The 22,752-nt window shown below is 39.5% G+C and overlaps 1 protein-coding gene and 1 long non-coding RNA gene across 2 annotated transcripts in view; both read right to left on the reverse strand.

Annotated features, from left to right (window-relative positions):
* Window positions 1-22,752, reverse strand: part of LOC147506830 (uncharacterized) — a 73,707-nt gene that overhangs the window by 7,793 nt on the left and 43,162 nt on the right. The window lies entirely within an intron of this gene.
* LOC147506831 (uncharacterized) lies at window positions 21,571-22,227 on the reverse strand. Its single transcript, XR_015220850.1, has 3 exons — window positions 21,919-22,227; window positions 21,783-21,830; window positions 21,571-21,694 (listed from the first exon to the last, which is right to left on the reverse strand). It is a non-coding gene; the product is annotated as an uncharacterized LOC147506831 (long non-coding RNA).

The following is a 22,752-nucleotide window of genomic DNA, read 5'->3' on the forward strand; positions in this document are numbered from 1 at the left end:
GAAGAACTCGCTCCCCATCGCCCCCAACGTGGAGGCGCTAACTCCCCACCGGCGACGCCCCCGCCCAAAGTCGTCCATCCGCTCGGGCGCCCGAGGAACGCCCCCTCCGATGGGGCTTAATTCGATCACCACACCTCCGGTGCCAATACCACGACGACCTCGGGGCGTTTAGCTTTTTGACCCCGATGTTACCACCTTCCTCTTTGCCACGGTCACCGTGCAATACGCGGATGGAACTCCATCTCCTCCATCGTTAGAGGAGAGCTCTCACGCAGACGCCTCACCCACACCAAAAGCGCAGAATAACGAGCCATGAGGAAAGCTAAAGCAAAAAAGAACAAAACAGAGGCAATGAGGAAGAGATAGCATCTTTTCAAGCATGATCAAAAGAACGGAAGAACAGCCATACCAGAAGATGACCAACAAAAGCAAGCACGTTCAGCGAAGCGAAGGCAGCAGCAAAAGGAAGTCCAAATGCCATCGCTCTCCCCCAAGCGTTCTATTTATGCAAAAGAAACGTCTCTCCCGAGGCAGCTCATTAAGGCATCGACGCGTAAACGCCAACCAACCGGGCAGCCATCATTTCATATCTCGCGAAACGTTCATATCCGCGACGCGCCAAGCTACGCGATCAGAATGGAAGTGACCATTGCTCACAAGACACTCTCGTACTAATATCGAAAGTAACTAGAGGACGCTTAACACCGGCCTCACGCGCTAAAACGATTCAAGATTGATACAAGTCGACCAACCCAAAGGGGCATACAAATCAAACGTATATACAAAGATGCAAGGAAGAAAAACAACGAATAACAACATGGCATTAATATAAAACAGGTTAGCAAAATCAAGACCCATCCGGCCACCAGTCGCCAGATAAGCCGAAGTCTTGGTCTACCTGAAAAATCCAGCCCGGCTAAAACATCAAGATTATAAGCACGCATAAAGAAAAGACGAACTGCCTGTAACCCGGGAAAAACAGCTCTATTGTTTTAGGCGAGGCCGCTTACAAACGAAAACCGGACATTCAACTTTCAAACAAAGATCTTCAAAGCCTTCAACCGGAGGGACGCCCAAAGACTGGGGAACAGCTTCGGATCACCGTGAGACGCTTTTCAATCAGCTTAGTTAGCGCCCCACCCGCATCGCCAACGACGGAGGTTGATCCAAGAACCACCTCACCAAGGAGAGCAAGAACGAAGCGAAACCAAAGACGCAAACCTCGAGCGAAGTCGACTGTCGATCTATTGCAGGTCCTCGAAGCTGGCTCCGGCAAAGTCGCCATACCTCGCCTCCAGTTCCTCTATTTCAAAGACGGATGGCAAGATAGGCGCGCCTTCGCCTCCATTGCAGAGCTTTACAACGCAGCGAAGCGTATTAGCAAAGAATGCCTTTCTTCTTCGATCATCGACCATGTCTCACCTCGGCCAAACCCGCCTTCGTTCACGGCCGACGCCCTCTAGAGATAAGTGTAACTAGTTGCGCCTTGGCGTTTCAGCTCCACCTTCTCCGATTGAGATCGCCGGAGATCGGAGATCTCGAGCCCTCAAGGACTCAACCTCCGACTTTTCCATCTCGGCAAACAAGGCAGCTTGTCTTCGCCGATACCGGCAACCATCTGCAGCGGCTTCGCACATAGTACCACAAACAAACGATAAGCAAAAGTGTACAATAAGGGATAACACAATCGCGAATAACACTACCACTTACCAAAGTAAATCGCCTTTATCCACCGCTTCCTCAAGATTCGACTCTAGTTCCTTGGAGTCAAGGTCCTTCCTATCACCATCAAGCGCCATCCTTCCAACAAGCAAGCGGCTATGGTGCAGACTTGTAATCGCATCCGACCTCTTCACATAGCGCTTCTTCCCAGCCACTTCTTCCACATACATCGGGTTGCGCTCGGCTCGTCCTTGCAAGACGGACGGCCCTTACGGTATCTCTCGAGCCAACCTTCCCCTTCATCTTGCTCGCGCCATCCCTAACCACCCGGGTCGAATGACCTCCGGACCTCCGGCCGCCCCTCAACTGGAGCGAAGTCGGGCATCGGCCTCGACCTTGGCCGGGAAGCCGCCTCCCACCCATTCGAACCTCACCACCCCAGGCGGCGGGCCACCACCGCAGTCTTAGGGTGTCGGTATCTGAACGCCGGAGGGGTGCGCCCTCCACGCCGAACGGAGCATCCTCCCGACCCATCCTCACCTGCACCTCGAGGGTCCCAAAGAAGTCGAGGGGTCGCCACCCCAAGAGACGCCCCGTTTCTATCCTCTCACCGTGGTCACCGATCACGCCTTTCTCCATAACACGTACTTTGGACGCTCCCTTACCCGCAGCCCTACTTTTCTCCGAGCTTCTTCCTTCCGAACGACGGGCCCTCCACGCCCTTAAAGAATTCGGGCGACCTCCGGCAACTTCGCAATTTTTCGCCCCGAAGTCAACCTAGCTTAAGCTTCGATCACCTTTTCGGTTCGCCTCCCTCGTATGCGGGACGGTTATCTGTACAAAAGACAACATAACAAATATTAGATCAATACAGATCCATTGTTAATAAGATTAAACCTAAAGAAACCGTACTGGTACCCACCAGTGAAATCACACGCTTTGTCAACACCGAACCCACTCGCACAAGATAGTTACCCACTAACAGGAACGGTCTTTTATCCCAAGACTCGTTACTCACTCCATCCAGAACGGGTGACAGAGTAGCTCGGGTTTGCAAGCTAAAGTTAAATGCCCTAGATCGCTTCAAGGTGAAGTGCTCAATAATATCAGCGACTTCGATCCGATATTCACCGCTGGCGTTCAACAGGTCGAACACCTTCAACAACCGCCACGTGTTACCAACGAATCGCGCGCTGCTTTGCCACGTGGTTCAAAATTGACAAACCAACTTCGAAAATGGTATCGTCATACGCCCTCACCTGCCCCGCATGACGATCACCCCGTGGCGGGGACGTATTTATCGCTAAACACCCGAGACGCCTCGTCGGGCTCGTGGATCTCCGCACCGCCTACGGTTATACCATATCTTTTCCTCCCGGATGTGGAAACGCCCTCAAAGTGCAGGTTTATCCACGACCCTAGTTGGCGGCCGCCGAAGGCGACCTCTCACCGCGTCTCGGTGCTAATCGCCAGCAACTACTGAAAGCGGTCGAGCATCGCCTTCCTCACTCGCAGCCTCATCACCCTCACCCCGTGATACCAACCGATTCATCCTCTCCTCCTCATCCTCCCAACCAAGGGAAACTTTCACGGATCTCGCTCAACGAGTGTCATCGAATCCGACATCTTTTCTCCTCTAAACTTATCAAATCTAGCTACTAGTATCTAACAGAGTACCCTAACAACTCTAGCAGCGAAGCTTAGCACCAAACAAGGGAAACGGGTTCAAAATGGCGAGCACTAAACTCAAGATTGATGCTTAATGAAGTTCTCTACCAACCGGGCAAAGAAAATGAAGTCTCGGTCCACGCAAGTAGGATTTTTGAACAACCGCCTCTCCAGTTTCCAAGGCATTATGATTACACCCAGCCCTAGCCATCCACGACTTCCAAGTAATCGTTTCTTTGTCTTTTTCGCGATCCCCAAAAAACGGGCGCCCACGTTTTTTTCTTCTCTGCGAATCGCCAGATCCTCGCCACGTACGCGACACGCGTCCACACGATCATACTAACTAGCGACGCCGTTAACACCAACTGTTCAACACCGATCGTGGGCCGCTTCCCAAATATCACACAAGACGCAAGTTATCCGTTCTCTCTCGGCAGGTCGTTACCACAACCTACCGAGGGGGGGTAGTGGGGAGTGATATTCTCTATCCAAAGACGCTTAACATGCCGAACTAATGCACCGACCTATGGTCCCTGTGTCGCATCCATTAGCCAACATCGCGCCACAAGACGCATCGCAACATCATGCGAACTACGCCAAAGCAAATGACTGCACTTCTATCCATAAGCAATCATGACCAAAGGTGTATTTGCACTCATCCTAACCGCTGGCCATCGGGTCACGGCCCAAGTTACTCGCTTCGCATTGATCGCCACTCCTCATCATCACAAAGGACTATGAAGATATTTTCTCGCGTGTTCCCATGATCCACACCCGTTGGTGACATCCTTTTTGCGTGGAGGGTGAGGATACACTTTCAATCTCTATAAATACCACTCCTATGAACTACGCCAGACCTGATTCTACTCTGACCCCGAGAACCAGAGTAAGATACGTAGGCAGTTCGCTCCAAAAGCCGAACTCGGTCTCACCCATCCATCCATATCAGTCCCCCAAAGACTGTGTGTAAGGGAATATCACATCACACCTTTACAGCTCTCAACAAGGATCAACTAAGCCTCGTTCAGAGTCATAGTCACGAGGAACCTCGACAACTCACTAACTCTGGTGTGGATGTATTGGATATATATGGTTGAGATTTCGGCAAACAAGAGATACTAAGCATGCTACTTTGCGAGACTAGTCAACAAGAAACTCAGGTTCATGTATCTTGTCAATAGTTGGTACTGGCAGGTTTGGTAAGACAACTCTTGCGCAGCTAGTGTTTAATGAAGGAACTATAACGACCACCTTTGAACTGAAAATATGGGTTTGTGTTTCTGAACCTTTTGATCTTGAAAGGATTGCCAGAGAAATCATTGCACAAGCTATTAGAAAATGTGGTTGGGTGGGAACTTCTACATTAGCATTTGTGTAACTTAGTGAAGGGAAAGCAGTTTTTGCTCGTGCTAGATGATGTTTGGAATGGAGATTTCGATCGTTGGGAGCCATTGAAGTTAGCTTTGGATGGTGGTGAGCGAACAAGCAAAATCATCGTTACCACACGTAACGCGGCAGTTGCAATGATGATCGGCTCAATTTATATACACAGGTTTGCACAGTTGTCAGACAATGATTGTTGGCACATATTCAAACAAGATCAGAAGAAGAGACCGAAAGATTGAAGGGAATTGGACAAGAAATTGCAAAGAACTATAAATGTAGAAGTTTAAAACTCTTGTTGACATGTATCAACCAAATTCTGTGCAAGGAACGGTAGTCCATGTAGCACAGTGTTGAACACACTAAACTCTTGCACCACAGCTCTCACCATTCACGATGTTTCACTGCTTGGGTATAAGATTTAGGTATGTTCTGTCCAGGAACAAGCTGAGCTGATAGTGCGTGAGGAATAGGATGCTTGGTTGAAGAAAGTTTTGGGCTAAAAAATTCCAGTTATACTTCAAGTCATCACAGAAATCAAGTTAAGCCTGAGACACGGGTTGCCCATGTGCACAGTGTGTAGGTGCACTGGCTGGAGATTAAGACAGTATTTAGGAAAACTGAAGTTTGAGAGTACAATTTAGGAAAGGAGAACGAGAAGAAAAAATGAGTTGGAGAGGCAAAACGACGACTATGGGCTTTTAAAAGCAGATTTTGGGTTTAATCTCCCTGGTTGATACATAACCAGCATAAAAACCTCCTCATTACGTACAAACCCATAAAAAGTCCCTATTTTTCTAAAATACCCAAACTGACTAAAATACCCCCCACACATAAAACCTTAGATCTCAAATTTATCTTCTATCTTTCTTCTAGCCGCATCTTCTATTCTTGTAAACCCTAGATATCCTGCAAAACCAAATTAAAATGACAAAACAACCAAAAAATAAGAGAGAAAGACCCAACAAAACAAAAAAATCGAAAGTTTCCATGTCACAAACAAAAAAGAAAGCAACTATCGATAAAAAGACGAAATCGAAGGTAAAAATCATTTTTTTTTTAAATTTTGTTTGTAAACAAACGAAACTTAAGGTGAGAATCATATTTTAAGTTGTCTGAAATTGATATTAGTTGACACTCTGTAGTTGATATGAATGTATAGACCCACCTTGTGGCTCATTAAGCCCATTTAATCCCAGCCCCCAATACTAGGGTTCTGGTCCAACAGCTTAAGCCCACGCTTAACCCCTAGCCCATCCAATTATCGGGTCTATTTATGAATATGTTCAGTTCATTATTATAGAAGATAAGGATAAAAGTTCAAAGAGATAACAATTCTTGGACAAACAAACACAAATCCTCTTAGGACTCGGCCTCTACTAATTCATAAAAATATTTCTCTCTCACAATAAGGAACTACGTTTTAAACTTGATCCCTAGATAATAGATCTTGCACGTAGGGCAAAGCCATTATTTGGTTCGGTTTCATCTCCCCAACATCAAATTCTTCGTTTCTTAGTGTGTTATTTACTATTGCTCGTTGTGTTGAAGCAATTCTTGCTTAAAACATAATTGGCGCCGTCTGTGGATTTTTAGAATTCATTATCACGTGAAACAATCAACATGGTAAACACAATAAGCAAACCGAACAGTCAATAGATTCCTCCTGCCAATAGGAATCGCAACCCTCGAAATTCAAGTAGCCCAATGCAAGAACTGTTGAACAATCGAGTCGCTCCTACTGGTAGGATAAATCCTCAACATCAAACTACAGCTCCACTGCCTCCGCCACTGCTATTGCCTCTGTAATGACATGGATATGGACGTGGACATTACTCTCACACCAACTAATGGAAAAGGTGATAGTAACAACCAATACACCCCTAATACGGTGGAACGTGAGTTACGACGAGTCAAAAATTTAAATAGGAACTTGAGAAGTAAACTGGCAAAGAGGCATAGGCCGGTGGACGGTGTTGCCAATTCAACTACATCACGACGACCACGCAGGGATGCAGGCCATTCCAGTGTATGTGACTGTCTTAAAGATCCACATCATCGTTCTTAGCAACGTACTACTTCTCAACCTAATCAAGCCAAACAGTGCACGCTAAAAGTAATAATGACCTATTACCCAAACTTATGGGGAGAATCGGATCAAGGGGATAATTACTACCCTAGACATGTCCGATCTCAAAGGAAAGATTTACCCAAGAGCCGCAATTTCGGGGAAGACCGCCATCCGAGATATGTCCGACATGATTGGGAAGGCGGGCATCGTGAGACAAGAGCAACAAAACATGGAAGAGCGCATAATTATACCGACCACCCCGCGAGGGTGGGTGATTTCACCGCCCAGGCAGCTGGTTTCTGTGGATAGAGGAAGACAATCACCGGTCGGAGCTAATTGCGCATCACGCCAAAGATCTCTAACTCCACTAAGAGATAAAGGTATCCTTCTCCCCATGGGCAATAATGGGAGCCGTTTAGCCGTTTCGAGCAAATACTTTAACTCGACGAATAATAATGCTTAAAATAGTTGATTGCAAAAGAACTTAACGATAGAGAGTCAAAGGCTGTCAGAATTTAAAATTTGACGGTCAAGAAAGGGTACTTGATAAGTTATGAAAAAATGTCATCGGCCGGGTTTAACATGATGGGAAGATCGACATCCCGCATGTGTCCGACTCGCGGCGGGGAAGCGGGGACATCGTTGATTTGAGGAAAATCGCCATCCCAGACAGGTCTGACCTGACAAGAAAAAAAAAACATCACAGAAGAAACTATAAAGAATACCGTCATCCCAGACCGGACCGACCTGACAGGGAAGGCCTACCTCGTTGACTTGAGGAAAATAGCCATCCCAGACAGGTCCGACCAAACAGGGAAAGAAGGTGTCACGGAAGAAAGTATAAGGAAGACCGATATCCCAAATGAGACCGACCTGACAGGGAAGGCCGACCTTGTTGACTTGAGGAAAATCGCCATCCTAGGCAAAAACGATCCGATAGGGAAGAAGTATCCGTATAACTAGAGGAAAGACCACGATCCCAGACAAGCTATCGACCTGGATAGGCTGGTTACTCGCAAAGAAAAAGACAATCTCCAGTTGGACCCAAACGTGTGTACCGCCTAAAATCTCCAACTCTTGTAAGAGATAATGGTAGGTGTCATCATCCACATAGGCTCGACTGGGGGCGTCTCTCTATTTAAATCTTCTGGATGAAATGGATTTCACCCCGCTTAACACAAAGTCCTTTCGATGTAACTTCCACAAATAATGGTCACGGGCATGAAGAGCTTTGTAGTTTCTCAAGGGGAATTGGGTAAAGGACTTACCTGTAATTTTGCAGACTTATAGTACAACGCCGAAGTATTCAGCTGGGTTATCACCTTTCAACCTGGAATATGGCGCTGAATCAGTTTCATCCACAGACCATTGTCACCAAGTTCGGCGTTTTTTTGAAAAAAACGCGTTTAAAACCCGAGATATTGGCAAGGCGTATGGTTCCATTTAAAACCGGGTTTTTCAAAAAAACCCGTTTTAAACGTTTTAAACTTAAAAACGTTTAAAACCCGAGATTTTGAAAATCGCTTCCTTTTTTTTTTTTTTTTTTTAATCTAAAAGAAAACACGAAGAAGAAAAAAGGGTTTTGGAGTTTACCTTTTTGAAGAGTGGGCGTTAGATTGACTTATTGAGACAGTTTTATTTTGTTTTGGACTATTAATAATTAATAATAAATTTTAAAGTTATTAACTTATTTGTAGATATTGATTATGCCATTATGGTTGGTAATTAGTAGTATCTTATTTAGAGTCGTGTTTTGGTACTGAATCTAAAACTTTTAGTATTTGGATGAGTAATGATAATTTGATACTTTCATGTATTTGAATTTTCTTTCATTTGTATTATTTTTATTTTTATTTTATGTGTCAATTCTTTTTTCCACTCTTATAAAAAAAAATCAAATTCTTTATCTATTATATTTTTATCATCGGTTTTACCGCTTTTTTACGTATTATGCGTATTATACGTTTTAAACCCGCTTTTACCGCTTTTAAACCCGTTTTTTATGCCCCACGTTTTTTTACGTTTTTTTCCCCGTTTTTTTCCTGAGACATTCCGTTTAAAACACGAACTAAGTTTTTTTCAAATACACCGTTTTAAACACGTACCGTACTTATGCCACAGACCTGATTTCCAGTACATCTCGATGGTTGTTGTTGAAACAGACTCAAACGACATTTTTACCGTTACGAAGTTCTTTTACATTTTTACATTTTTTCCATCAATAAAGACATTCAATTTCCGTTCTCATATGTTTGGTTGTCCTTTATTGCATTACTTTATTCTTATGTACTCCTCCTTTCAACAATATTGTCATTCATTAGCATTAATTGCAAAGAGGTCATCCATATTATGCCTTCTTCGGTCCAAGTATGTCGCATTCATGCCTGCTTGAAGAAAATCCGATTCAATAAGATGGCTATTCTTGCTCGGTACGGTTATTGGAACACTCTCAAATTTTAATATCCGTGTGAATTCCACTACTAAGGCAACGACGTTGTGTTTTAGTTTGGTCCAAGTGCAAGAATGACAATCTTGCACTGCATGGAAAATTCGGACCTTTGCCTCACCTTTGGTACATGTGTTGTTACACCTGAATAGCTAAGGTCATTAAGGACCACTGTGGCCCCTTTGCCTTAGTTTTTTCAATAACAACAATGGCAGCGAGACTTACACTTTCTTACACTGATTTTATATTGGGGGCGTCTGCATTCCCCCATTATATCGCCATCATATTTTTCTATCAATATTACCTATCAACATGCAGTGAACAACACAAGATCAAAAACAAGAAGTGATGTTGCATTTCCATTAAAGGTTGGTCTTATATTTCCTACTTTTATTACACAATCAACATTCTATTACTTTCCTTCTAGAAAAGGCACACCTTTCGGAGCAACTTTAACAATCGCCATATACATTAAATATAGGCAAATTGGCATATTTCACCCTCGAACTTGTCAAGTTTTACCACTGACCCCCCTAAAGTTCAGTTTAGGCAATTTTAACCCTGTACTTGTAAAACGTACCCACCTTCATATTTCGGTTCATTTTCTCGCAGACCAAAAAGTGATGTGGAGTGACGTGGAGTGACGTGGAATTATATTTTCTGACGTGGAATTTCTAATTTTGCCATGTGTCAAATTCTCATTTTGCCACGTCATAAAATATAATTCCACGCCACTCTTCAGTCCGGAAATGAACTGGAAAAATGGAGCTGGATACGTTTTACAAGTCCAGGGTTAAAATTGCCTAAAGTGAAGTTCAGGGGGGTAAGTGATAAAACTTGACAAGTTCGAGGGTGAAATATGCCAATTTGCCAGAACATCAGCCAATTTAAATTTATTATAAGTATTCTTTCTCTCTTCATTCTCTTCCAGAACATCAGCCTTTTGCATAACTGTTTGCATCCATTCAATCTCCTTATTTTCTATCTCTAGAGAAGCTTGTGTTAACAATTTCTTGTTTTCCACATTCTATTTCTTAGCAGCACTTAATTATTTTTCTAACCCCAGCACTTTTGCAATCATCTTTTCGTTTTCTTCTTCCTGCGTTTTCACCCGGGATTTCAGCTCTTCTAATTCTTCGGTCCTTACAACGGCGTTCCGCTCCTGTTCTTCCATCTCATTTAATTCTTCCATTATTATCACTACCTGAAATATTAACGTAACCTTAAAATGCATGTTACAGATAAATAATAAACAAATAGACCCAAAATTTACCTCGTTCCTTTTCTCCCGTTGCATGCTAGTTGTCACATCGATTAAATTGTTGGATTCAGCTTGCGTTTTGTGATTTTCCTTCAATGCTAAAATGCCAACTCCAACCTGTATAGTATCGTCTTTCTTCTCTAAATTTTTAGACACAATTTTCTCCTTTCCTTTTACGCTTTCTTCTCTCCTATACCCATCTTCTAAAAATTTATAAGTTTCACCGTCGTCTTTCAACTGTAACTCATAATATATTTTTCTTAACGTTCTCATCTTTTTTGAAATATTCACTTCTTTCTCTGTATCATTATTACTATTTTCATCTTCTATGATTATTCGTTTATTCCTAATAATATTGTTTTGACCTGTGATCTTATTTTGTCTATTTCCCTCGAGCAATGGGACTCTACTCTAAATTTGAACAAGTTCAAAAAATTTATTTTATTTGTTTATTTATACTACTGTGTTTGCTCTTCACCTTTTTAAAAAATTCAAATCGCCAGATTGTTTAGTGTGTTTTGTCTATTTCTCAAACCTGACGGTATAATGTGTTTTGTCTCTTTCTCAAACCAAAAACAACACCAAAATAGATAAGGCCGGCCCTACATATTCACTTTGGGGGGGTTTTTTTTTTTTGCCATCTTGGCAATATCTATCTACGACCAGCTCAATAACCACGTACTACAACAAATTCTATTCCCCAAACTTTTAGCCGGTCCTATCCATTATCAATACTTACATCCTATTAAACCGGCCAAGCATTTTTACTTCATTAAACACGGTCAAACCCATATGGTTTTTCAAGTTCCAATTTGGCCGGTCCTACCTTGTTATTACTTTTACCACTTTATTAGTTTTAGGCTTTTAGCCAACCTCACACAATCTCTTACGTTAAAACATTATTTCCGCCCTTCTACCAATTACTTCCGCCAATAACTTTCGCCCTTCCTCCAATAATTTTCGCCCTTCTGCCAATTATTTCTGCAAATATTTTTCGCTAATTATTTCCGCCATCCGCTAATAACTTCCACCCTTCCGCCAAAAAATGTCATCACTAACTTCCACCAATATTTTATACAAATTATTTCCGCCAATAACTTCCACCTTTCCGCCAATAATTTTCGTCAATTATTTCCGCCAATATTTTTCGCAAGTTATTTCCGCCAATAACTTCCACCCTTCCGCCAAAAAAAATCGCCAATAACTTCCGCCACTATTTTTCGCAAATTATTTCCGCCAATAACTTCCACCCTTCTGCCAATAATTTCCGCCAATATTTTTCGCAAGTTATTTCCGTCAATAACTTCCACCCTTCCACCAAAAAATTTCGCCACTAATTTCCGCCACTATTTTTCGCAAATTATTTCCGTCAATAACTTCAACCATTTCGCCAATAATTTTCGTCAATATTTTTCGTAAGTTATTTCCGCCAATAACTTCCACCCTTTCGCCAATAATTTTCGCCAAAATTTTTCTCCATTAACTTCCGCCACTATTTTTCGCAAATTATTTCTGCCAATAACTTCCACCCTTCCGCTAATAATTTTCGCTAATTATTTCCGCCAATATACTTCCGCCAATATTTTTTATCAATTATTTCCGCCAATATACTTTCGCCAATAATTTTCGCTAATAATTTCTGCCAATAATTTCCGCTAATTATTTCCGTCTTTTGTCGCCAATAATTTTCGTCTCTTATCATCGCCTACTGTTGCCTTTGACAATGAGATTACGCCCGCCAATACTTGGTAACATTTATTCTATTTTATTTTTTTATTTTAAATAAATGTTTTTCCATTCTTTTTTCTATATTAACTTGCCACATGGCTTTTGCTTCATCCACCAAAGACCAAAGGGCATGTATAGACCCCCACCTTGTGGCTCATTAATAATCGCGAATCCCCCCAATACTAGGGTTCGATCCAACAGTTAAGCCCACGTGCTTAATCCTAAATCCATCCAATTCTTCGGGTCTATTTATGAATATGTCCAGATTCATTATTATAGAAGATAAGGATAAAAGTTCAAAGAGATAACAATTCTTTGAACAAACAAACACAGTCCTCTTAGGACTCAGTCTCTACTAATTCATAAAAAATATTCTCTCTCACAATAAGGAACTACGTTGAAACTTGATCCCTAGATAATAGATCTTGGGTACGTAGGCAGCCATTATTTGGTTCAGTTTCATCTCCCCCAACATCAAATTTCTCTGTTTCTTAGTGTGTTATTTATCATTGCTCTCGTTGTGTTGAAACAGGTTACTGCCGAAACAATGAAGATTTGAATTTGTATCATATTTACATTGCCTGTGCAAATTTGAATGTAAATTCATATTTCTATGTGAATGTAAATTTACATATGTATGTTTGCTTTCATCAGTACTTTTTTGGTTACAATAATAACCATGTAAATTTATATTTTCGTATATTTACTTGCATAGCTGAATTTGTTGTCTAAATTTGTATTTTCATATATGTGAAAGTAAATTTTGAAATGTCAGTTTAACAGACTTATTTATTATTTTTCCTTTTATTGCAACAGGAGGTAAAACCTACTAGCTCTACCAAGGTGTTTTGTTATACTGTTTTACCTATGCTAACACTTTTTCAAGAGTTCAAATGAAGAATTAGAGATGTTCATATCGCCAAGACGAAAGAAACTCTTTTTTGACAAATTTTTTTATAGTTTTTGTTGAATGACATTGGAGAGGCTGAGTTGAATGGGGAGGAAGAAGCAAAGAAATAATATCATGAAATGATGTGTTGTGTTTTATTGGTGGTCTGGTGGATCACTTTGGGATACTAATTTTGTTTGAATTAAGAACGTAAATCTTTGATCTTTTTTGTAATGTCAGTTTGTCTTTGAATTCTGAATGTAACTTTTGGATACTAATTTTGTTTGAATTCTTGAACTTTGAATTCTGGATGTAATGAAAAAAATGAGCCTGATGCGTTTGTCAGATTTCCATAGCCATGTCAGAAAAAAGTTGATCAGAATTCATATTTGTATATGTAAGTTTAGATTTGCATAGACTGTCGCCTGTTAGATGACAAAAAAAAAACGTTTGTGAAAATCCATGTGTATATGTAAATTCATATTTTCATATATGTATTCATATTTACATAACTTGTGTCACCCCGGATGTCAGAAAAAATGTATATGAAATTTCATATTTGCATATGTAAATTCATATTTGCATATGAAAGTATGAATTTTCATTGCATAGCCTGTGCCACCTTTCAGAACTCAGATGTTATAAAAAACGTCCATGAAAATGCAGTGATATTGCTATGTAGTTTTAAGTTTGCATAATACAAGGTCATTACATACAAAAAAAAATGCGAGGGTTTGAGCATTTGGTTTGGGTGAAAGTTGTATGATTACAATGGTGATTCATGAGTCGTATTTGTTATTCATCTTTGTGGAAATAAATGTAGTCTAATGTCAGAAAGAAAATGTTATTGTAAACCGTATTTTTTTCATTTTTTCAATAGCCATTATCCATCTTGAACAAAAAGAACTCCTACATCACATCTTATGTGGGTTAAAATTTTCATAGGTTAATCTTTTGTGTAATTAAGATTTTCATAGCATACGTCCGATATTAGAATTGTTTTATTTTAGTAATCTACTACGAAAATCTAAATTTTTATATGTAAATACAATTTTGCATAGGTTAAACAACTATGAAAATTCATAGGTTATCTAAGTTTTTACCGACATGTTTAGTTTCAAAAACTAATATGTAAAAATATATTTCCATACATTTTTTCATTAGGCTTGTTTTGTTTCACAAATAATTCTACTATGTAAACTTAAAATGTCATATGTAAATTCAACTTTTCATATATCAAACTACTCTGTAAAATTCAAATTTCATATGTAAATTCAAATTGTCATGTCACACTACTATGTAAATTTAAATTCCACATGAAAATTAGAAGTCGAGCTTGTTCGGATTTTAAAGTTGGTACGGTGCAAATGGCTAGTTCATTCCTGGAATTGAAAACATCTTGTGTTTAGAAATGGAAAGTATCCACCAATGAACAAATTGAATATGGCAGTAGTAGGCTCATGGCCTCTTCCAATCACGATGTCCTTCATCCATCAACCCTTGTCTCGCCCAAAGCAATTAATGAAAAGAGTATAATAGTTGGTACATCTTTATGATTCTTTCACCAATATAACCAAAAATCATAATGTTACACACATGTGGTATCAAAGAAACGTCGAGTAGATAAATGTATAGACAAATGATTGTGGTTCATGCAATTGTATTCCCCATGGGCATTTCCACAAATATACTACCAGCAATAGGTAGATTCAACTTCTCCCCCAGTCCCCCACTCAATTTTGTATCTATAAAATGGTTATTTATAAACCCATTTTTTGTCACAATGAAATCGGTGTTCTTTTTTAGTGTAAGGATGAAGAATATTTACTATAAAAAGAACGACTTTACCCGACTGACTATGGCTGTCACGAAAGGTATTACTCAACAGACCAAAACTGCCGCAAGACCGTCGGAAAATGCTCGGTCGGCATAGGCTTCCGACGGTTAAAATCAGTCAGAATAGGCCGTCGGCGTTGATGATCTTTGCCGACAGACATTCCTACAGCTTTAGACCGTTGGATATTCCTGCTGTCTTTGACCGTCGGGTATACATGTGACAGTTTATGTCCGTCGGAAATTAGGTTTAGACGGTTGGATATTCCTATTGTCTTTGACCGTCGGGTATACCTGTGACAGTTTATGTCCGTCGGAAATTAGTTTTTTTTTTAAATATATATATATATATATATTGGGATTTTAATAAAAGATCCCAACATCACATTCTTTTTCAGGCCAACATCACAATTATTACAAAAGTGCTACACTTAGTATCTAGCACAAGTAGAAAGGAAGTGTAACAACAATGATTCGATGAAATTATAACACCATCTTTCCATATTGTTGTAATGCCCAAGTCTACAAGGATGTCAAGCTCTTTACATAAAACAAAACAGAGTCTTCTAACACTTTTTAACTTCCGAGGCCAAACCCTGACAAAAACCAAGTAAATTTTAACTTTCTACCATTGTTTCGATCCAAGATGCGGTTTCCCTTTGACTTCAGTTTCCTACCAACCCCACATGATAAAAGAACATTAAGGAAAAGGCGTAAACTACTACTAATCACTTGAACCCCACATGATAAAAGAACATTAAGGAAAAGGCCGTAAACTACTACTAATCACAGTCGTGGATAGCTCAAACATTTTTATCAGACTTCTGTAATCTTAATCTCAAAATGATTCCAGGTACTCTGTGCATGAACATACTAATTCTTATTTTATAAACAACCTACTAAACAATTAAACATCAGCATGGATTGCTAGGCACTCACGTTCTTAATAGCTTTTGTTGCCAATTTTATTCCAATGATACAACCAACCCATGATATAGATTGAAATATTCCTAAGTTGTGAACCCCAGCCATCAATTGCGGTGGGGAGGAATAACTTTGTAAATCTTAGAGGATGATACCCTATAACAGAGAAGACATGCATAGATTGAAATATTCTTAAGTTGTGAACCCCAGCCATCAATTGCGGCGGGGAGGAATAACTTTGTAAACCTTAGAGGATGGTACCCTATAACAGAGAAGACATGCATAGAAATCCTCTTTTACATGCATGTTGCTAAAAAAACTCCATATTGGGGACAAACCAACTAAGGAAACTAAGGAAAAAGAAAAAGTGGATATAATTTGTTCATAGGTCTAACAATGAATTTCAAGCAATTATGTCACACCTCGAATTTCGACAGAATTCGGAAAAACAATATTTGTTCCCGACTCTTCGATCTTCGAGGTGTGACGCACTCTCAACTCCCAAAAACCCATAAACAGTTTAAATATGTGGATAATTTAAAAACCAATAAAAATTTCAAATTAACAAAAGTCATCTTCATTACAAAAATTAACAAATGAAAATGCAAATAACCTTATCTCAACTGAAAATCTATATCACCTCAAAGGGAAACAAAGCCTATCTTGAAATGTGCCGCTAACGCAAACCACAAGCAACAACCAATCTTCTTCAACACTAAACATGTCAAGACTTATCATCTATGTTCATTTAATGAACACACCCGATAAGTAAACATGCAAATCAGGTCAGCATTATAAAAATGCTGGTGTGAGTAGCCCTAAAATACAACATATAATTATATATATATATATACAAAATCCATAAGGCAATTAGTTCCTCCACCGAGGCGCCTTAACTTTCAACGACTAATACAACATCCTTAAGTACAATAATTTAGGCAGGTAGTTCCTCCACTGAGGCGCCTTAACTCCCCACTAACCATACAACAAACTATACTCATAATAAATAAGGCATGTAGTTCCTCCATCGAGGCGCCTTAGGTTCTAACTAAACAAATAACCAACATATTACCATAATTATATTATTTAAGGCTTTCTTTGCGTGTCCCTAAAATCACGTCTTATCTATGTCTTACCTAGTTTCTCTGGCTACCACAATCGCTTCCCAACGCCGAACATGTACATCCACATGCCTCCCCTTACATAATGAACCACTCTGTGCGTAACTACCCTGAGCGAGATGCCACACACCGTAACCCTCACACGGAAGCCATTATGTAAAATCGCCACTATTCGGCATAAAATATCGGCGTCTCGTTCTATTTGCTTAACGGAATAATCAAGCCACTATTAAATTTACGCCCGAAAAGGGCCATTCAGATTCATCGAAACGCCGGAAGGGCCAACCACATTACTTACGCCCCGAAAGCCATTCAGATTCACTGAAACGCCAGAAGGGCCAATCACATTACTTACGCCCGAAGGCCATTCAGATTCACTGAAATGCCAGAAGGGCCAATCATATCACATACGGCCACACAGGGCAAATCACATGAGTTGTGGTAGTCAGGTTCTAGGATTTTCGTTACGTAATTTATTCAAGTGTCATACATTAATGACTCATAATAATTTCACTATATCACGTGCAGGTCAAATACCTTATTGCACTAAGCCACCATATTTAGAAATATCTCAATTATATCTCATAACCACCTTCATTCTTTCACGTGCCAATATATTATTGCACTACGCCACACTCCCGTGGGAAAATATTCACCAATACTATACTACCTCATAGTAGCATCTCACACATATAATAATAGAGTGTTTATATAAATCTATGTCTCCAAAACTATTGCATTCAATATATATATATATCCCACATATTACATAGTGTCACAATTGTTTCAAACATATCGCATAACATTTTTGTAGCGTTTTAAGAATATTATATCTCCTAAAGTTTTTATCTCGTCACGTGTCAAAATATACACAACATCAACGTCAAATCTTTCCTAGATACTGACAACCAAATTTATACAAGCTTCCACAGCATTTTAGCATTTGATTTGTCCATACAATTTACAACATAAAACGTAGCACAATTAAACAGTCCATAAATCTAAGTCTGTATATAATTTAATACTCATAAAAACATATATATCAAATTCTTATTATCAGACTTCCCCTCTAGTTACGTGCCAATATTATATTGCACTACTCACGTCAAAACTTAATTAGATAAATGACAAACAATGTTATATAATATTCGACAATATTTTATTACTATATTTGTCCATATTCTTAAATATGAGAAAAACTGGAAAAAGTCAACATTCCACGATCCGGCGGTCAAAGTCAACACATCATGGTCGAAGTCATTTATGCGTTTCTATGTTCAACGGTTCAGGGTCATAGCCATGGTTCATGGCTAAGGTCAAAGGTGCATGGTTCATGGGCTCATGGCTAAGGTCATGGTTCGGACCCAACTGGCCAAGCCCAAACCTTAGAACCCGGCCCCAAAAGTCTACACTGGCCTAGTGAATCAACCTGACCCACTTTAAAACATATGGACCAAGCCCAAAACAAAAACAGAAAAATCGGTCCAAAGAAAACTAATTGGGTTCGACCCAAGCTAACAGAAAATGAAACTTAAATTGGCCCAAAACCTTAATTGGTTCGGCCCACAAACCAAGAAATGAAAAGCGCCCCATAACAAACTAAACTAATCTTGGGCCCAAAGACTAAACTGAAAATGGCCCAACACTTAATCTAATCCGACTCAAAACAAAACCAAAAGACTTTGGCCCAACCAAAAGTAAAAGAAAAGAATCCGGCCCAACCACCTAAACCACCTAAGGCCCAAACCCCAGGCCCAAGGAAAACCATCGGGTTCTTCTTCCCTCACCTCACCACCACCACCGGGCGAGAATCCGGCCACCACACCATCTCTCTCCTCCTTCCAACGGTTTTGCTCCAAATCAAAACCCCTATAGCTTTAATGAAAGCTCCAACTCGATTCCTCACCTCACATCCCCTCTTTCAAACTGGATCGCGCCTCCTCCAAACTTCCACATCCCCATACATCAGTACTCACCCACACACTACAATCAACCATAAACCCATTGATTTTAGTCTATATGCAAGCCCTACAATTCTAATCAACACAAAACTCGATTTACTTCCATCACTCACTTTTTTCATTGGCTGGATCGCGCCACCATTACTGCCGGTTCAAAGCTTCAACCACACCTACCCAATCAACCAACAACCAACCTCCATCCCTTGATTCCCCGACATCAAACAACAATACAAAACCACCACAACAATTAAAATCGCATATAAAACCAACTCTCAGTATCACAGTAATGACGTTTTTACAGGGAGGAGGTTTGGGGGCTCGCGCCTCCCTCTACAACCACCTACGGGTGTTGATAGTCCTAACAAATCGCATAAGTTTTAAGCATTTACAGGAAGAATAATTGTTGAAGAGAACAGAGAAGAAAAATGCTAAATGAAGCGAAAAAACATGTTTTCTACAAAAAACTACTTGTGTGTATAAAGCGAGAAAAAATGAAAATTAACTACTCGCTTTGTAATGCTTGACTCAATTTAAATTCCTCCCAATTCGAAGTCGTCATTTCCATGCTTTCGAGCAAACAAGCCGCCTCCATTTTTTTTTATTATTATTTTTTATTATCTAAGAACCCTATTCTCTAGAACAATGTGATTATATATTTGGGTCTGAAACCCAAGCCCAACACAGACTCGGGCCCAGAAACTAGGCCCACATATCCAAAGCCAATCCAGTAAATTTTTAAATAAATAATTTAATCAATAAATAAATAATTACATATTTTAAATACGGGCGTTACAAATTACCTGGAAGCACCACATTCAACAGCTATTGTATCCAAAGGATTTTTAACGAGGAGCTTCACATTCAAGACTTTTTGGATTATAATGCAGTGGCTGTTGCAAGTCTGCAAAAGATATACATTTTGTTAAGTCATCAATTCATTAAACCCTAACCCATAAACACTACACCATAACATGACAACCTTTTTGTGTCGCCTAAATTCCGAGAGTAAAAACTGAACGATTAAAAATTGTAGAAAACAAGTAATGGTTTACAATTAAAGGTCATTATATTTGTCCACTACGGAAGCTGTAAAACCAACATGAAAAAATTGCAAGTAAAGGTCCTAAGGTCCATCCAATTTTAGAACTACTAGTATAGTGCACATCTTTCTTTTACATCATCACCTAATTATTTTTTATGAGCAACAAGGGAGTACAAGAATACAATGAACTATATAAACTCATTAACAGTTATTAAAAGTTCATCCACTCAAATCAGCCAAACTAAAAAGTTTTAAAGTTGACGTCCAAGTTCAAAAAGTGTCATGGCAATTAATTGTTTAACCATTAATGAAAAAAATCACTTACGAAGAAAGAAAAACACCAAACTTCATCCCTGCATTTCCGTACCGTATCCTCAAAGTTGTTTCAATCATGCAAGCCTTTTGCAGTCCGCAACCAAAGCATTTCTTCTCGCACAATGCATCACTCCTGAAAGAGAAAAATAGAAACAAACATTATGAATAAGTGAGTGATCAATCAAAAAGCAAGGCGTTAAAGTTTCAATCAATCCAGTATGCATCTCCCAGTATCCTCAAAGTTGTTTCAATCATGCAAGCCTTTTGCAGTCCACCACCAAAGCATTTCTTCTCGCACAATGCATCACTCCTGAAAGAGAAAAATAGAAACAAACATTATGAATAAGTGAGTGATCAATCAAAAAGCAAGGCGCTAAAGTTTCAATCAATCTAGTATGCATCCCCCTACACACACACACACACACAACATAATAAAAGTTTGTTTTAAGTCCCTTGAACTAATACTAACAATATTAGAAGTTCAATTTCTTGTATGTCAATAACTGCACATCAAAATGCAAATTCAGTTATGCACAATAAATCACGTCATGCATTACTTGTATGGAGCTTAGTGATTCTAGTAGGCAACACAATCTTTACTTTTATTTATTTCTGTTTTTGAAAAGGTTAAAGTTTATGAATCACCGGACTCACCCTTCCACAAAAAAAAAGATATTTCTGCTGAGGAAGGGTAGAGAGAGAAGCCAACAACCGCAAAAAAAGGAGATGACAAAAACAAGCCCTTACACCCTGCACCTACACCAAGAACATAATTGAATATTTAAATCAAATGTTATTAGGACCATGCTTCCAAATAGAACATTTATTGAGCATATTGAGGAACCGAACCAAGGTGCATCTATAAAATAAAATATGTATCTATTAACAGAACAAAAAGGGATAATACCTTTGAGTCAATCTTCCTGTCTAGGAGGTTATTCCAGGTGCATTCAGCACCTCCTAAAAGCACCGATCCACAACCAAACAACAATAACATCTTAAAATCGGGGAAGGTTTCGAGGGAGGTGTTGCCAAGGTAATAGACTTAAACAATAAGCGAGGCAATTTAATTCAAATCCAAAGAATGGTCGAGTCACGTCGGATGAGTTCGTTGATTATTTAAGTTATATGGAGAAAACTTTCAATCATAAAAACCTTCAAGACCACAAACAGGTCAAGCTTCATGCTACGCAGTTGAAAGATCTGTGAACTTGTGTGGTGCGATGAGTTGAACTTCGAGGAGCACTTAGGAACCCAAGCGAAGAGTGGTGGCCAACTTTCCCAAGCTAATTCATCTAAGAGCAACATAGCAGGGTGCTAGCCAAAGAGAACTAACCAAAAGCTGAAGCTTTGACTAACCCAACACCAAAACCAAGCTTTAATTCATTTCCTGAAACGAAATAACAGTAACCAATTGAAACAAATTATAAAGCAACCTAAAATCTAAAGGAAATCTCAAGAAAAAAAAAATACCTAACCTGAAAAATTGATTCTTTCTCTAGCAGTAATTTGAGCTTTAAATCAACCTATAAAATTACTTAAGAGAATCAATATCTAAAGTAAAACCAAAGAGAACAAAAAATTAATTAAGCTTGAATATATAAGAGAACCAACTTTGAAAATCAAAGCTTTTTGAGAGAGACGGTGAGAAAGATATCTTTCGGATACTGCCGATGGATGTGATTCATTGAGCGGTGGTTGAAGGAAAGGTTAATACTTTCGATGGATGTGACTAGACAACTTTTATCTTTTTGTTCGATGCAACCTAAACAGTTAGCTTTAGAGTCTTTTTTGGTTATTTTTTTAATTTCCCAAAAAAAATAGGTGGGAAGCGAAATTAGTTTGTCGCTTGGTATTTAGAAGAGATATGCCGACCATTAACAACTCTTGTAGAACCGTCGGGTACCCAGAGAGATTACCCGACAAATGGTCAGATTATACCTGACAGACAAAATGTGTTGGTAACGTCCTACCGACGGAATCCGTCGGGTATTTTTATGGCGTCTCTTGGGTAAACTCATTTTTTTGGTAGTGATTTGTTGTTTGTCTGCTTTATTGGAAATGTGTTATTCAATGTAAGGATCTCCAGTTAATTTAAGGGTTTGATTTAATGAAAATGGTAGAATGGGAAATAGAAATTTTCGGAGGATAAGAATTAAACCGCAAATTGCTCATAATCTGGAAAACAGGGAGGTTAATTAGCAAGGTGTAAATAATAGAGAGATTATATGGATAGATTTGTGAGGGAGGAGTTTACATATAACCGGATTGGATTGAGGGGTCTGAGGCCCATTTCTTGCTTTTAAAAGAGATTAACTAGGCGGGTAATTGAGCAACTTGTGCCTTATCTATCCAATAGATACACTCACTTTATTTAGTTTTAACCCCTTCCTCCTTTTTATTTGGGTTAGACGTGAATGCTTACATGATGATCTCAGATTTTTTTAC

The sequence above is a fragment of the Coptis chinensis genome, chromosome 4 (assembly GCF_015680905.1).
Source record: "Coptis chinensis isolate HL-2020 chromosome 4, ASM1568090v1, whole genome shotgun sequence".
NCBI lineage: Eukaryota > Viridiplantae > Streptophyta > Magnoliopsida > Ranunculales > Ranunculaceae > Coptis > Coptis chinensis.